This window comes from Dasypus novemcinctus, chromosome 6 (assembly GCF_030445035.2).
Source record: "Dasypus novemcinctus isolate mDasNov1 chromosome 6, mDasNov1.1.hap2, whole genome shotgun sequence".
Taxonomy (NCBI): domain Eukaryota; kingdom Metazoa; phylum Chordata; class Mammalia; order Cingulata; family Dasypodidae; genus Dasypus; species Dasypus novemcinctus.
The window spans coordinates 64,327,052-64,341,297 of NC_080678.1; positions in this window are offsets into that span (position 1 = coordinate 64,327,052).

The window sequence follows — 14,246 nt, forward strand, 5'->3', positions numbered from 1 at the left end:
TTGCAGTCACCAATGGTCAAAGGGGAGTTTTACATTTCACAAGAGGAAACATACATCTGGATACCAGATTTCTTGTAGTATTTACAAGATTAAGCATATACTTTAGAAAGGAGAAAAACCAATTCAATACTAGTTATAAAATTGTTTCAGAGTATTTATTATGGATTTATTTTAGTGTACTTTATGCATGTGAATGTGTGTGTGTGGTCATGTGTGTATATATAATTTTCTTTTTAAATGACTTCCCAAATCCATAAATCACGAAATTAATTGGTCCTGAAGAATGGTCACTGCAATTTTTTTAAAAAGGTAGAGATTACTATATATGAATAAAAATATTTATCGAAAATCTTCCATTCTTGGATAATGAATTAGCCATTGTGAATTTTCCATATATCTGAAGATAAATATTTCATGTCAACTGTAACAATTTTAAATTATTTTCACTGGATAAAACTATTAGAGTAGATCTTTGATGCCCTTATACCTAATACCATTGTAAATCCTATTATTTGTCACCATTTGGGTGAAAAGCTAGCATATCTAATGTCGTATGGTATACTATAAAACATTTTCTGTGTGCATACCAGTTAAAGAAAAACACAGGACACTCTGAGTTCTGAAGGTAGACAGTGGTTGGACTCATTCCCTGACTGTGGCCCTCCTTCACATGTTGCTATTGCTTACATTTTGTGTTTCAAACCAAATATAAAATAATTTCACGGTATTGAATGTCAAGCTGACTCTTAAATAATCACTGCCACAAAGAAGAATTACTCTAGCTATTTCTAATTTCTTTTTAATAATTTCTTATTTTTGAGCCATGATCTAGAAGGTTGAAGTTTCCAGGAGATTGTCTCTAAATAAGAGAACTGTTGTTACTCCAAACACATTGCAGACTGGAGCACTTTCAAAAGGGGGGCCATTTCTGAAAAATAAGCAGCTTATAGAAATCTATATATACTGCTAAATAATGTAACATGCTTAAGGTGATCCAATAGGCATGCACAGTATTTACTGTATGATGCTTTAAAACAGTATTTTTGAGTCTTCCACAGGAGCCAAATATAAGTACAAAAAATATGTGTGACAATGCATCAACAGACAATTACCAAATATTTACAATTAAGCAGAGTGATTAAAGCTGCATAATATAGTGATTAATAGTGGCTTTTATAATTAAATAGACATGAATTCAATTCTTGTTTCAAAACTTGCTGGCTGTATGACCTCTCTATGCTCAGTTCCCTCATGTAAAATGGGGATGTAATTGTACTTTAAGAATAAAATTGAATGTGAAGTATTTAGAAGAATGTCTGATGCATTTTTCAACATGCATCAGACATGCATCAACCTTATAATATCAACTAACAAAATTCTTTGTGTACCAAATTATGTGAATTTCACAGGAAAATGTTTAAAAATAATAAGGTGGATCAACCTGAAAATTTTGCTAAATGACCAGCATGGTAAGAAATATGTCCAAGATATAATTTATCACATGCTTATAAAGTGCGTGTGAATAAAATAATAAAAACTTGGCATTGGCCATTCCTCATACCTAGGATGGCCTAGTAATTTGCTCTTTGTATGTTGGTAAAAGCCTTAGTTCTCAGGCCAAAGAAATATTAAGAGAGGTCTCAACAAATAACAATGAGCAGGGGTGCATAATTCCCCTAAAATCTCTCCTGTAGATGCTACTTTATTTATTTTTCATTTAAAAAAAAATATTACATTCAAAAAATATGAGGTCCCCATTCACCCCCACCGCCCCCACCCCACCACTCCCCCCACAGCAACACTCTCCCCCATCATCATGACACATCCATTGCATTTGGTGAGTACATCTCTGGGCAGCGCGGCATGTAGATGCTACTTTAATCCTAACTCTGTTATCTACTGTTATAGTCATTAATGGTGGTTGCCACATTAATGTCAGCATGAATTCCAAATATTCCTGATGCCTGAAATTTGATCCATAGTTAGCTTTTCATCTCTCACTTGCCAACAATTGGAAGTACAATTGAATTATATGATTGGAATGATCAAAAAAGTAGGAACTAGGTATTTTTTTTGCATAGCAGTCTTTAAGGTGTCCAGAAACCATTAAAAACTCTCCCAAATAAACAATAAAAATCACAAGAAACCCCAGAGTAAAGCACTTTAGATCCATAAGTCTCATCAGTAACAGAGACTATATTTTCTTTCTTGGCTTGACTCCAGAGGCTGCTGCCAGACCATCAATAACCATGCAATGCTGAAAAAGGATAGAGATGAAAGGCAAGGTCCTGACACTCTGCCAAACCACCCAAGCTGGGATTCTATTTGACATGCAAGGTACTCCTGTTGTGAGAAGTTAAAAGTAATCAAACTTACTTTTAAATGAAAAGTAGTTGGAATTGGGTTTTGCTTTTATTAAATCCCTAAAACAGAAAAAAAGCAAATCATATGATTAAAGAAGGATTATGTAAAATATTTATATTCTTCTTTGGTACATAAACAGATACCTCAATCAGGACCTGAGTATTTGGGGAGGGGAAAATTAAAAGGGCAATGGAATTGGAAGTGGAGTGAATATGTTTGATAGAAATTATGATGCTGTAGAGAGGGGAAGTTATTCCATACAGAAATATGATGTAGAGAAAAAAGGATGAAGGAGGAGGAGGAGGAGGAGATGCGAATATTAGAATTTAAAAGTATTTCAACAAATTTTGGATGTAAGTATAGATTGCTATTCTTACGTGACTGATAAAAGAACTAAGTCTCAGACACTGTGCAACTTGTCCAAATAAGTGGCTGAATCTATAAATGAAATAAGGATTCTAATTAAAGTCTACTGTACTTTTTCATACACTGAAATTCACCATTAAGGTATTGGTTGAAATAAGAGTTTCAGTATGACTGTGTCAGACATAAAAGGTGGAGAAGTCAATACATAACATTCCTATGTATCTTTATAAACACTGGATTTAACTATGTTCAAAACGAATTAAGTCAGAAATTATTTATTTATGTATACATTTATCCATCTGTGATGGTTAGGTTCATGTTCAATTCTATTTGGTAAATTTTTTTTTTTTAATTTTAAAAGTAAGGGATCAGGAGCACTTAGTAAATAATTATTTGCTTAAGGATATACAAATCTGCTTTTAAGTAAATTAGTTTTATTTGTCTATCTTTTATATTGATATAGGCTTGACTTCCCCCAATGTGTTTTGGACCACTCAAGAATAAATGTGATTTACTTTGGAGCAGGGTTATTTAATCAAAGCAGTTACAACTTCTCAGGAATGATTATATTGAGATGGGAAGTTCTACCATTTTATTACATTTCGCATTGCCCATTTGCCCATGAAAATTTTTATTTTAAGTATTGCTGGAAATGATTGAAAAAGAAAAAGAGGCAGCACTCTTCTCTGTTAAAAAAGCTATAACTCCAAAGCATCTTCCCACCCCTTCCTATGACTGATATGTCCTGAACAGGATGGTAAGTAAGACAATATGCACTTCCTCAGTCCTTGATTGGTAGTTAAGTACATTTTGTTCCATTCTTTGGTTTTAAATTTTATAACCAGTTAGATGGTGTATCAAAATGTGCCATTCATTCAATCTATTCATTTTATAGCTATAATGATTAAAACCTACAGGAACATATCCCAGTTAATAATTCCATTCAACCTGGATCACAATTTACAAAAGTTTCACAAAACAATCAACAGTCTGAAAGGTCACTCTATTTGCTGTCAGTAATTTAGCTTACAAGGGTTTCATGGATGTTTGTAGAATACGTACCACACGTGGTCACAGACAAAGGACTCAGTTACTTCCAGCAATAGCAGTAATGAGAGTATTAACATTTCTGGTTAGTGCTGGTTCCCTTGTCCTAATTCCCAGTGCACTACAGGTAAAGGACAGGTAACACTTGCACACACAGTGGGTTGCATCACGAAACAAAAACTGAGGTCAAAGAACCTGAATCTTTTATAATAGGCAACAAACCTGTCTACCCTTTTCTCTGAAAGGAGATACTTTCTCTATCTTCCAAAATGCAAAGAAAGCATGACATTTTCTCTGAAGGGAGAGGTTTTTTTGTTTTCAAAAGATAGTCTCTATCCAATGATCCTTGAAAAGCTAGTCAAGAACAAAGGTAAGACATTCAGTACAATATGTGTATGCTTGCAAGACATACAGAAATGTGAGAGACCCATGGAGAATTGTCTCCAAAAAAGGCATGTTAATTAACTCATCCTGAATAATCACTACAAATAAACTACTAATATGTTCGGTTAATTCTATTAATAATTCTGAGAATAAATATGAATGATGGCAACAAAGACATATAACATAGAAATAAGAATGGGAAAGGGAAACACTATAATAGACAATACATAATGGAAGGAGAATAAATGAAATAATCATCACATTGATATAATTGGATGTTCTATGTCATGCCAAGGTATAATAGCATAATAGCTGAGATAGGATTTACCCTTTCATCCAATAAACTAATAAACTAAAAGATATATATAGCAACTGTCATCAGACATTTCACATGAGGCAACATATCCAGAGATCTCTGAAGGAGGGGTATGATAATGAAGTGACCCTTCTATTGCCCTTTCTTACTGCCTGGAGATAGTTTCCGTGACTTAGCACAGACACATGGAACGCCAAGTCCAGCAGTCCCCTGAATAGAGGAGAGAGAGCTAGAAGTCAGGGAGGCCAAGGCAAATAAGGTGCACAAGGCAGAATACTGGAGAGGAGAAAACTGCAGAGAGAGAGAAAGAGAGAAAGTGAAAGGGTACCCCTCATTCTTTAGATGAGTGCAAACAATGTACGAGTGTGAAGAGTCTACTAAATGCCAGGAAAAGAACCATCTGAAAGGACAGAGGGAATAATCAAAGGAACCACACATAGTTAAGATAGTTCTTTTTCCCACCAAACAAACTAGAGAATATTTTTGTGACTTGTGGCTAGGCAAAAATTTCTTATTTACAGTATTAATCATGAAAGAAAAAAAAATCAACAGCAATTCATCAAAATTAAGAATTTTTGTTCTTTAAAAGACACTCAAGAGAATGAAAGTATAAGTCACAGTCCGGAAGAAAATATTTCATACCATATATTTAATAAATAGTTTGCATTCATACCTACAGTCTCATAAAATTAAGAAGACAATCCATTTTTTAAGTAGTACTAAAGATTTGAACAGGCATTTTATGAAATAAGATTATGGAGGTCAAATATACACATATGTAAATATGTTCAAAATTATTAGTTATTAGGGAAATGGAAATTAAATCTACAATGAGGTATCATTACATTACATTATGTCTATACTAATGTCTAAAATTAACAATACCAAACATACCAAGTATTTATGAGGATGGGAAACAACTAGAACCCTCATGAACTATTTTGGAAAGGTGAATTGGTACAAAATCTTTTGCAAAGCAGTTTAGCAACATCTTCAAAAGTTACCAAGGCCTCTATACAATTTAAGTGATACAACTGTAGGAATTTACTCTGGAGAAATGAAAGCATGTATCCATATGTTTGTACAAGAAAGGTTACAGGAACTTTATTCATACTAGCTAAAAACTAGAAAAAAACCCAAATGTTTATTAACAAGTGAATGGCTAAAAGAATTGTGGACTGTCCATGCAATGAAAATGAAATGCAGTAAAATAAAATGAGCAAACGTTACCTGTGACAATATGGTGGATCTCAAATGGATTACGCTGAATGCAAGGAGCCACACAAATGAGATAATATTATATTAATCCATTTTTATAAAATTCTTAAGAAATGCAAACAAATGTATGATGATTGAAAGCCAATGTATAATTGCCTGGGATTGGAATAAGGAGTTGGAAGGAGGGATTACAAAGAGATACGAGGAAATAATTGTTAGTGATAAACAGATTCTTTATCTAGATTGTGAAGATGATTTCATAGGTGTATACACTTTAAATATGTGAGGTTAAGGTATGTTTGATTGGAAAAGGAAAAAAAAGGAAAGTTCTGGCCAAACCTAATCAAGTCAATGAGCCTATAAAGATTTTCAGTGGTTCAAACCTGGGAGCTTTTTAGGCAAGGGGCTTCTGCAGAGGTTCATTCACCAGGAGACATACAGCATAGTAGAATCAGGGTTGGCTTGATGCTGATCTCTTTAATGACATAGATTTTCCTTTCTCTTGCTGCAAGTAGTTCTAAAAGGAAGGTGAAAGCTTAAAGTGGGAACCAGATCACCCTCTTCTGGGGAAATCAAGGCAGGAGAGTTAGTATAATGGATCTCAAAATTCAGGTACAGGAGAATTACTTGGGGGACTTTATAAAACTGCAGACCCTAGTCCCTAACCCACATTTCTTCTCTGATGTCTGATTGATTAGATATGGACTGAGACCCGGGAATCTGCATTTAAAGAAAGAGCATGTTCCAATGTGGTCTGAAGATTATTATACTTTGGCAAAGGTGATTAGGGTTAGGAGGTGGACTTCGATGGCAGATGGAGCATGTTATTTACATATACTGTCAGTGTAAAAATGGAAGACTCCCAAAAACATAATGAAGGATTACATATAAATTATTAGGAATAGAGCATGGCACATAGTAGATGCTCAGATATTACCTATAATAAACTTTCCTATTGTTATTACAGAACTGAGGACCAGGCAATACCTGAAAATAACTGGTAGTGAAACAATTATGACATATCCCAACCTTATTCTAATTGATAGGCTTAATCATATAGCATAAAAACATTAAGGTAATCTTCAGAACATATTCAAAACACTGTATTGAGGGGTTTAGTAAGGTCAGGTGGGGTTGTAGCAAATAGAGACCTCTCAGACAAATGGTTCCCTTTTTCCTGAGAATGACACATTAAAGAGATTGGGTATATAGCTAAAGCTGTGTCTAAGATTATTCTAGCAAAAAATAATTGTATGAAAAAGAGAATTCTGAAGAAAAACATATAAGGAAATTTGGTTGACTCATGACAGAAATAGGTAAGTTCAAGAATTTTTTTATATAATCTAAAATTGTATTTTAGAACCAATGTTCTTTTCATGTATGTCCTTATTAGAGAAAGATCAAGCTTATGCTATCATACACCCATTTCTGCCAACAGTAATAGCCAAAGGCAAAGGAAATAATTTGTCAGACTAAATAAGAGAATATGGTGAAACACTTATGAAAATAAAAATGGAATTATTATACTATTTTTGTAAAATTTTAATACTTCAAATAACTTCAATTGCTTTTTAAACAGAGTCCATGCTGAAAGTTTTCACTTATTTTAATCATGTCATAGTTATTGGTGAAGTAAATCTTACAAATTCTTTTACAAAGATACCTTTCACAGCCAAAAATTTCCTATCTATATTCAAAGTAAAAGGATATTAGATTTTTGGGAGGATTAATAAAAGCACCACTGAAATTACCATTGAAGATGAGAGGTCCCTTTCTCTCTCTTTTCTTTGACATAATTGCCACTTTAATATTTACTCTGAAATATGCATGTTAAAATGTTGTCTGATGCTAATGTCATCTTTATTGTGTTACTCCTGCATGCTGCTGAACTCTACAAAGTACTTGATAAAGTCAAGCAACACAGTGAATTTTATAAAACCAAAATAATGAATAATAATCTCTATGGTTAGACTGGTAGTGCTCATTTTAGTAATGGGGGAAAAGATTAACTATAGTCAAATATATGATTCAAGTTTTGAAATGAAAAGTGTAAAGAATAAAAATTCAGGTAAGTGGAATCTTTTCAAATGACAGAAGAGACTGACATATTCATAACAAAAGCAAATGCTGCAAAATGTGAAGTTAAAGAAAAAACATAAAAATACTTCCTGCAACATTAAAGGTTAGGATTTGTAAATTGTATAAACATATTATAGTATCAGTTCAAATCATCTTTTCTTGTTTGGAGATTCCAAATGGTAAACTGCTGACAGTAGGTTTATATTTTGATATCTTTTTCCAAGATCGGCAATCTAAAAGAAGATCAATTTTAAAAGTATCCATTTGGGATGGACCTTAAAATTCTTGCAAAGATGATGTTTTTTCAGCAGTATTCCATTTCAAGAATCACACTTTTATTTAATGAGGACTTAATTTTATATACTTAATTTTATATACAGTACTTATACACTTAAGTTTAGCTTTTCATAACTATTTCCAGAACTTTTCCTTTCCACCTTCCTAAATCTCCCCATTCCCCATGTTCTCTGGGTATACATTATATATCTGCCTTTTGCAGTCCTTGCCCCTATTCCTTGATAATTTTAATTCCTGGCTGAATATCACACATCACTTATCCACTCATAATTCTCAGTGATTTCAATCATATAGATGATATTTCTTTATCTTGAACTTTCTGATCAAGTTCTTCCATCTTTCCTCTGTCATTTGCTCCCTGAATGATACCTTTTTTATTAGACAGAATAAACCTGACCATGTTATGGTACCAAGATCATCAAAATATCAGCAGGTCAATACAACAGAATGTTATTTCTTATTCTCATTAAATCCTTCACATAACAGCTATCCTCCAGGGAAGCTTCCTCTCTGTTGTGGCTCATCATTCCAGACTACTTCATCTTGCAGCATTTCCTTCCCAACACGACACTTCAGATTTTGCTACATTGGGGATTCATAAATGTTTCTGCCTGGAAGTCATGACACTGCTCCAAATTCTTTGGCCAAACCTAATCACATTGTCAGGGGACAGGAAATGTAATCTTCATGTATGCTCAGGAATGAGAGGAGAACCAAAAGTATTGGCCACTACTAGTAATGTTTTACTTATACTTTCTTCTGAACAACAAGCCCTAAAACACTTGGTAGCTTAAAAGACAATCATTATTTGCTCACAATAGTAATAACTGCAGTTCGGATGGGGATCGGCAGAACAAAACTTTTCTATGAGCCACATGCAGTATGGGTCATGGTCATTCATACTGCTGATTTCAGTTGGAAGTTCAGATAGGGTTGGAAAGTCCAAAGTGACCCTTTCTCCTCTGGAAGGTCTTGTTCTTTATTTGCTTAATCTCAGCTTCCTACCTGGGTCTCAATAGGTAGAATACAGAAGCTGCCTTATCTCCTAGATGCTAGGCTTAAATCCAATGCATTGTCAGTTCTGTCTCATTCTACTGGTTAGAGCAAGTCACATGACCAGCCAAAGTAAAAGGTAAGGAGAAACAGATTCATATGAGAAGATGTAGGAACAGAGATTGGAAGAATTGCTGGTAATCATCCTTGGAGACTATCTATGACAAGGATACATTTTGACTGGTTTTACTACTATTTGCACTGCCCCTGCAATCTTCATTTCATGAATCTAATTCTCCTTATTCATAAACTCACTCTCAAGTATCATAATTCCATCTGTTCTAGCACTCCAAGTCCTAAAATCTACTAATGGTTCTACTTTTTCACTCTTATTGTTTGTTTGTTTGACCATTTTTATTTTCAATGATCAAGCATTTATTCATTCTCTTGCAATCATCTTCTGAAAGAGAATGAATACTTACTAATTTTTATTCATTTCTTTCTTTTTCATACTTCTTTCTTGGTCAGAACTTTAATTCATGTTAAGTCCAACTCTCAAACTACTCTGCACCTGTACTTGTACAGCGGAACATAACAGACATGCCAAATCTTAAATTCATTACTGTAAACCTCCAATAGGTGTTTACTGTTTACTGCCGCCTAACAATCTTACATTTCTGTGTTTCACTGTTTCACTGTTGGATCTATCTTTAACTCTACCCAGACTACCATCATCCAAACTACAATTGTCTCAATTTTATTGCAATGAATTCCTAATTAATTTCCTGCTCATCCTGGCCATCCTATAGTTTATAGAAGGTGGATTTTCTTAAAACATAAATCAAATAATACTAGGTCTTTGTGCAACACCCTCTCAACTATTCATCTCACTGAGATTAAGAGCCCAAGTCCTTATATAGGCCTATAAGACCCTATATCATCAACCTCCATATGATAGTTATCCCTGCACTTCTAACTCTGTGTCAGTCACCCTGGCTTCCATGCTGCTCCTCAAACACACTAGGTTCTCCTCCATAGTCCTGTGATGGTTAATTTCATGTGTGAATTTTGCTAGTTGTTTGGTCAAGCACTGGACTGCTTGTTGATGTGATGGTATTTCTAGATGCAATTTGCATCTCTAATCAGTTGTTTGTATTTTGGACCAGCAAAGGAGATTACCCTCAGTAATGTCGAGAGTCTTTATATCCAATCAGTTGGAGATCTGAAGAGTGAGAACCTGCGGAGAACAGATGATTTCAGAGGTCAGAAGAGGACTTTGGATCAACTTTTACAGGTTCTTGCAGGAATATCCAGCCAGCCAGCTTCCCCTGGAGAACTGGACTAAGGACTTTGGCCTCACCTTTATGGGAGTTTCCAGTTTGTACTTCCCTAGGGAGTTTGAACTTGTGAGTCCCAAAGGTCATGAGCTAATTTCTTAGAATAAATACCTTTATTTATATTTATAAAATACATACATATATATTCTGTTGATCTGTTTTTCCTTTTGTATTTGTCCTTCCCTCAGTTTGGAATAATCATTCCTGCCTCATTTTCTGATTTCAAGTTTTTGTTCAATGTCACTTTCTCATTGCAACATTATCTGCCCCCCTTTTTTCTTTATTTTCAACTGTCAAACACCATTTAACTGAGGACTCAGACTTCCAAAGAAAATCCTGCATGTGATCTTTCAGGCCCAACCATATCAATAATAAAAGCTTTACTTGGCAGGCCTCATTGAGGAAAGCTGATATCCTCACACCAGAGTTGATGCACAGTCTGGAGAATGTTGTGGTCAGGGACTCAGTTCCCTCTACCAACCAGGCTCTTATACATATTTACATTCTCAGGCCAAATGCCACCATTTGGAGTCCTCTTTACCAAAGGGCCTACTGCCAAGGCCATTTCCAGACATCTCTAGAAGATTACCTTATCGGGGATGTTTGAAGATACTTTTTTCCACTCTGAATCAGTGAATCACTGCTCAATAGTTTCCATTCCTAGTACTTTCCTCTCTCCCTCCCTCTGGTCCTCTGGTCCATAAAAAAGTAGGAATCTTTTGTTCAGAGCCCTCTTAGAGTGCTTGTATTAGTCAGTCTAAGGGGTGCTGATGCAAAATACCAGAAATTGGTGGTGGTGGTTGTTGTTTGGGCATGGTTTTACATTTTTGCAAATTATTTTAATGTTTGGCTTAATAAAGGACAGCTGGATGGACTCTCATATCTGCTTCTGCACAATTTTTTGTGATGTCTTGTTTTGAAGTTTATAATGAAAACCCAATCTCTCCCAGGTGGTCGGGGGCATCTACTCTTCAGATAGCACCTGAAGGGCCTGGGGAGCCCGGGGGTCTTCAGAACACTATTGAGGAACTGCTAGTTTACTTGGGGTGCGCTCTTCTGCCCTGCACTTCCTTCCCAGTGCTGTGCTGTTCCCCAAAATGGCTCTCACTCAGCACCTGGGCCCTCACTCATGGTTCAGAGCTGACTCACTGGACTGTACACTCCATTCCTGCTCTTCCTCCCCCAGGAGGGAGCCAGTTGGAAGTACCCACCCCACCCCCTGCCAGCTCTCCCCCTGCACCTCCATCTCCCACGCTGAGCTCTGCTTTTCCTCTCCCCCACCCCCAATCCACATGGGCCACTGGTCTGGTAGCATCACCAGTGTTTAAACCAGTAGTTGGATGGTTTTTATAAAGGGTATTTGGGGTAGGAGCTTACAGATACCAGGCCATAAGCATAAGTTACTTCCCTCACCAAAGTCTATTTTCACATGTTGGAGCAAGATGGCTGCCTATGTCTGTGAGGGTTCAGGCTTCCTGGGTTCCTCTCCTCCAAAGTCTTGCTTTTTTCTGGATTCAGAGTTCCTCTCTTCCCAGGGCTTGCTTCTTCCTGGGTTCAGGGCTCCTCTCTTCCTGGGGCTTGCTTCTGTTTCCTCTGTGAGCTTACTTCCCGGAGCTCCAGCTTAAATCTTCAGTCTTTAGCATCAAACTCCAACATCAAAAATCCTCAACTCTGTCCTATGCCATGCTTTTTATTTGTGAGTTCCCATCCCTTGATGAGTGGGTACTAATGATGTGGCCCATTCAAAGCCCTAATCATAACTTAATCATGCCCAGGTACAGACTAGATTACAAACATAATCCAATATCTATTTCTGGAATTCATAACTATATCAAACTGCTATAGCACTCATGCCATTTCCCAGAGCCATTCCATGAAGCAAAATGGAGCATTGGGGTGCTGGTACCTTTTTCTGCTTGTCTCTTGCAATAAGTGAATAAAGGCTTAATTATTACTTACAGATTGCCCAATGTTTTAATTGACCACCTCTTCACCTCACAATTCAGCTCTCTCCAGCTTGGCTCTTGACAATCCCTTTGCATCCCCCATTCCCCCACTGGCACAACCTGATGTATTTTTATCTATAGCACTTACAATGCTGCTATATTTTATATATTCATATATTTCTATGCCTGATTCTTCACACTATAATGGAAGCAGGAGAAATCTGGAGTGAAAAAAAGAGGTAAGATTTGACTCAGTACTTGTCTACTAGAATTCACTTTTAAAGTTATAAATAATAACCAAAATATTGGAGAAGAAAATTGAACCTAAAAGCCAGTGCTACTGTATACAAATACTTAGAATTCTTCTTTAAAAGGTACCTCCATTTCACAGTATTTATTTAGGTGCAATAAATTTGGAGGGAAAGCTTTCTGGCACTGTAAAAAGAATAAGAGTTTTGGGAAAAGAAAAGTTGACATTTTCTGTATCTGACTTTATTAACAATTCTGAAAGTACTCTGTCATCTGAATTATTTTTAAAAGTTACTACTGGGAAAAAGCTTTGCTATTGTTTGTGTGACTGGCAAGCAAGCACATCCCTAGATACTTTAAGAATGAGCAGAGTTGAGTATAAAACAGTTTATGTGTATCAACAATATACCACCAACAATGCTCAGTTGAGCCAGCTTACATTCATGAAGCACAACCTGGTCTGTCACATGCATTCCTCACATCTGGCCTTTGTTTATGATAAGTCAGATTTTCCTCAGCAGGACAAAGGCTTACTGAGCAGCTAGAAATAAATTTGTATGGCAGATAATTTTATCTTTGGGGTCTCTAAAAGTACATCCATGTACTTTATACCTTCATTCCTACTTGACAGCACTGCTCTCACCCTTTCTTTCTGAATGAAATCCAATTCCTAGATTGTCCATATTTCTGAAGTTTAAAAGAGCAATTCTGCCAAAGTTCGACCTTACAAGGTTGAAAGAAAAAAATATTTTTAAATTCTGATGGTGAAATTTTAAGCATCATGCAAAAGTCAGGGTGCACATGGGGTCAGAGTAGAAATAACATGTCCTGCCCTTAAATATGATACCACATAGATTCTTAAAACTTAGGGGCAATTGTACCAATTGTTAGATTTCCTGAGTTGAGTCAGGAAGTCTGGAGTCAGACTTTCTGAACTTAAGACTTTTATTATGGGTATGATAGAAATTTGCAAGAGGAACCAAATGGTTATATTTTATGAAGAAGAATCCAAGGATGGTAATCATAGAGTAAAAACTTGTTTCTTCTAAGGCCAAAGGAAAGAATTGATTTTAATAAAGAACAAGAAAAAAGAACACTATTCCTCCCAAAAAAACAATCTTAGGAAGTTAGAGAAGTAATAATGTTAACAGTTCTATTAAATAGTCTAACTACTGAACATTCTGCTTTTTAAAGAGTAGGTCCGTTTCTATTTAGAGTTCACGGGAACCCACATATGGGGGAAAACCAAGGGCACCTGAGTCAAAAGTCTTGGGTTTGAATCGGTGCCCCATGACTTTACTAGTGATGTTAAATAAGGCTACTTAATGTATCCAAGCCTCAGTTTCCCTATCATTAAGATAAAAATAAAATATTTTAAGTTTTGAATTGCATTTTAACAGACAAAATTGATACAATGTGTTTAGAACAACTTTGGCTCATAGAAGTGCGTGCCTAACAGTTATTAGCACAAATTTTTTTTAAATTTAATTCATTTTTTAAAAATATTACATTCAAAAAATATGAGGTCCCATTCAACCCCCACCACTCCCCCCCACAGCAACACTCTCTCCCATCATCATGACACATCCATTGCATTTGGTAAGTATATCTCTGGGCATCGCTGCATCTCATGGTCAATGGTCCACATCA